This window comes from Olea europaea, chromosome 7 (assembly GCF_002742605.1).
Source record: "Olea europaea var. sylvestris chromosome 7, O_europaea_v1, whole genome shotgun sequence".
In the NCBI taxonomy this organism is placed as follows: Eukaryota; Viridiplantae; Streptophyta; class Magnoliopsida; order Lamiales; family Oleaceae; genus Olea; species Olea europaea.
The window spans coordinates 25,463,545-25,467,800 of NC_036243.1; the positions used below are offsets into that span (position 1 = coordinate 25,463,545).

At 31.7% G+C, this 4,256-nt stretch overlaps 1 long non-coding RNA gene across 1 annotated transcript; it reads left to right on the forward strand.

Moving 5' to 3' along the window:
* Positions 1-2,526: 2,526 nt before the first annotated feature.
* Positions 2,527-3,665, forward strand: LOC111397748. The gene is made up of 2 exons (XR_002703324.1): positions 2,527-2,615; positions 3,466-3,665. It is a non-coding gene; the product is annotated as an uncharacterized LOC111397748 (long non-coding RNA).
* Positions 3,666-4,256: the final 591 nt, after the last annotated feature.

A 4,256-nucleotide genomic window follows, 5' to 3' on the forward strand; every position in this document is an offset into this window, starting at 1 on the left:
GGCTGGAAATGAGGGTCAGTATAGTTTCTTTTTCTAAATTCTTCAAATTTTCATTTCCTTAATTTTTCCCTCATACCCAATTACTACTATTTTGTATGTTTCATTAAGAATGAAGAAACACTTAGAATTCTACACAGATAAATCATATAAGCATGTATGTATGTACCTTTTCAATGCATAGAATTCTACACAAGAAGCCGTCAAAACCAAACCATTAACTCTGGTATTATCATCAATCGTACATTAATTAATTTGCAAATTCATTCAAGAAATAGGGATATTAATTTATCAATAATGCTGTTCATAATCATCATACATACATGGCATCTTATGTGGCATAATTTTAATAATTTAAAAAATGAATATCATTTAATAAAGAAATACTATGTAAAATGTTACTTATAATGATTATGCAGCCACTAACTATGAGTATCACTACTCTTAATTTATACATGTAAATTAAGTAAGACTTGCCTGTGCAAACAATATTTGCCTATTCTTCTTGAATCGCCATGGATGATGATGATGATGAGATGTAGAACCAATTTTGCAGAGTCAAGTCTGGCGTCGTCTCTTTAAGTCTTTGCTTCAATTCGACAATTGGGTTAGGAGTATTAATTTGATGAACGTGGTGGACCCATGAACAAAAGAATAATTTAAAAAATGGGCCTAGAGAGTCTACCAATGATCTTCTCCAAATCAGGTATTTGTAGATGCCTCCTGGTTGGCTATCAATAATTAGCTACATTGTATTGACGCCACAGCTTTCTATTTATTTATAGAATAATTCTAGTCTGTCAGGGTGGGGGGTTCACATGCCTTTTACAGGCTATAAGCATGAGATGGATCCCACCTCAATAAAAAATGGTTTAAGCCATTTGTATACAGCTCTGTGTACACTTTCCTCACATAAGGGAAGTGGGCCCGGCACATTTAATGTACGGGCCCCGTTCCTTGTGTGAGAGACATGTACACCGAGCTGTCAAACTTGGTGTACATGTAGCTTGATTCTTAAAAAATGACCTCCTAAATATTCAACCCTTTCTTGTTTGTGAGTGATTTGTGGGGGTTGCCCCACCCTGGCAAAGCAGCATGGCTCTTATTTATATTAAAGGTCTAGAACTTTCGCATTACCACGTTTATTATTTTTTAACTTTTTGCTTTATATTTTTATCTTTTACATTTCAAATCTCGTACTTCATCACAGTTTTTGTCCAAAAATATTATTAGCATGCTTTAAAATTAGGAATAAATATTTAATCTTAATTTTGTCTTTTTGGCTTATTTAAAAATAAGAGGGACATATAAGTCTTTTTGTTTTATCTTATGATAGGACAATTAATATTAATTTGAGAATGATAATGCGACATAAAAAAAAAGTTAAGGACATAAATATGATAATGAATAACTGCTATAAATCTTTCATACAATTAAAATATGATGGGAATATATTTAGCCCTTTATAATTTCCTGGACGGTCTTGTAAAGTGCCAAAACTTGTGGTTTTAGAAAGATAATCATGGTCTTGTTAAGCAATTCTTGGTACACGAGAAGAAGCCTGGTCTGGTCTGTCGGGGCCGGTTCAAGAATTGGTGATTAGGGGAGATACTCAAACTTGCACGAATCGTGCCCTGTCTTGAGAAATAAAACCCAATTTATTCCCGAAAATTATTAATGCTGCTTTGTCAGAAAGTAGGTGATATAATAGATGTTAGCAAGATGTGTTACGGTGCAGCCAAAGAGAAGCTCAGATTTCTAACACAATCCAGATCAATTCTTGTTAAAAAACTAATTAATTTCTGTAAATGAAAAAGATCTCTGGCTAATGACCCACAAATTATTTTCTTTTTTTCTGGTGCCATCTAGCCTGGCCTTCATTATTTATTTATTGTTACTTTTTTTTTTTTTTTTTTTAATATCAAACTATCAATTAGAATGTAACTAAGTTTCTCCAGAATATATAATTATATGAGAAACCAATGTATAATTAGCAGTCATGGCCTAAATCCAAACTTTTAGAACCAGACAAGTTCTGTAAGCAAATTCTTCTTCCCCACAAATGATCTAGTTGCATAATGACTCAAAAGAATTACTAATTTAGAAAAGAAGATAAGAACCTGATCGTTTGCTAACAAACCAAACTGTAGTTAAGTTGTAATTTCTCTAATTCTCATGTTCATTTATCTCTAAGCAACTGTATTTAATGACCTAGTTGCAAAAAGGTTAAAATGGACGGAGGGACGAGTTTTGCTACATTTTCGAAAGGTGGATGATATATGATGCTAAAAAAGTTTGAGGACAAAAAGTGTCAATTTTCTTAAATGTTTGAAAAGTATCTCTATCCTCGCATGCACCGACTAGGGTCTCATGATTGAAGAATTTTTTTTGTTCAAAAAACCTAATTGGAGTAGATAAAGTGATATACAATTGACTTGACTTAGTTTAATTTATGGTCAACTTGTCACAATCATCACACATTAAAATATTGCAATTTGAATACAGCATTTTCAAATGATTGTGCCAGCGTATACATTTGATAATCTCATCATCCATGGCGATTCAAGAAGAACAGTTTAGTCATCGTCACCTATGATTTACCACTACAAATATCTAAGGTATTAAGTCGATTAATTAATTTGTATGTATAACAACCTTTATTTTGTTGAGTTTGAGAATTAATTGATGCATGATTAGATCTGATTTTGAAGAACTGTTGGGTATTGTGTTTTCATGCATGCTTAAATGTTTTATTTTCTTCTCTGCTTTATTCTGTAATGGTAATTTATATCTACAAAAGGATTTGTGGTTTGCACTAACAGTACATTAAACATGAAATTCAGTGATTACAAGCGAGTGTTGAACATTATAGCATGTTGGTTAAAAAATTAACTTTTAATTTAGTTAAACATGATGATAAGCAAATTGCTAAACACTGAACTCTATCACAAATTAAGTTGTCAAGTTACTTTATTGGATCGATTTGCGAGAAAAAAACTATGCTGGGTTGACTTAAACCCATCTATTTTTAAAAGGGAAATTAACGTAAACCCGTCTATCTTTAAAAGGGATCGATTTGCGAGAAAAACTATGTTGGCCCCTATTAAATTCCATTTCATTTTTCTCTTTCTTATTTTCAGTCACCCAATTTTCTATAAAATAATATTACGCGTAAACTGAAAACTTTTCCTTCTTTTTCAATTGCTCATTTTTCAAAAAACACCATTCCACCCATTTTCATTTCTAAAAATGGGGGCCAAACGGGGGCTAAATCTTTAAATCTTGGTGCAAATTATGTCACAAACCTTTGCATTATTGAGCAATTGATCCTTTTGATAAAGATCATTAGTTCTGTATGTGGAATGCAATTGCTCTTATTTTGTTTTTATTTAAATGGATAAAACTTCAAAAACCCGAATTTTAGTGAATTCGAACATATTGATGCTTGCTAAATGCTAAACTAGGTAGTGATCAGAGAAGAAATTTAACTGCACATTGAGGATGATTGATATCTGTATTCAGAGTACACCATGATTATTTTATTTTGGGCTATGTCACTTTGCCAGAAAGTGATTGACAGATAGAGAAATGTGTATTACAAATGTGAATGGATGAAAGTTGTCTGTATTTGAAACAGTCCAATAATAAAGTGTATCATTATTGTTTTATTTTGTTGGTGTTATTTATTCTTGTGTTAGCTAATTGAAATATGTATACTTGCTCGACGCGTATTGGACGAGAGAGATTTGAGTTTAATTTGGGAAATGGTCATTTTCATTGGACGACAGCGGTGGTTGTAGTGGGGTTGTGAAGGACGAGGCAATAGGTGACAAAAGAAGATGAACATATTATTATTTTTTTTAAAGCAAATTACTTTTTACTTATTTTATTTTTATTTGATGAAATTGCCCCTTCAAATAAAAATAAAATAAGAGCAATTGCATTCTGGTTACAAAATTAGCGATACTTTTGACAGAATTAATTCAAAAGGAACATTGTGCCAGTGCAAAAACTGTTCTCACGAAGATTCAAAGGTTTGAACCAAAAGCCCAAGATGGACAAAAGTTCGAAAAATTTTGCGTCAATTTCCCATTTTAAAACTTACTATAAAAAGTTATTTGTTTTGTTTTGACAGGAAAACTTCTAGCCCAAGTTTAATTTTGATTAAAATTTTGAATCAAAATCGACAATTAATATTAATAACACGTTTTATGGAATCCACAATTTTTCAACCACTCATTATACCAACTTTCATTAAA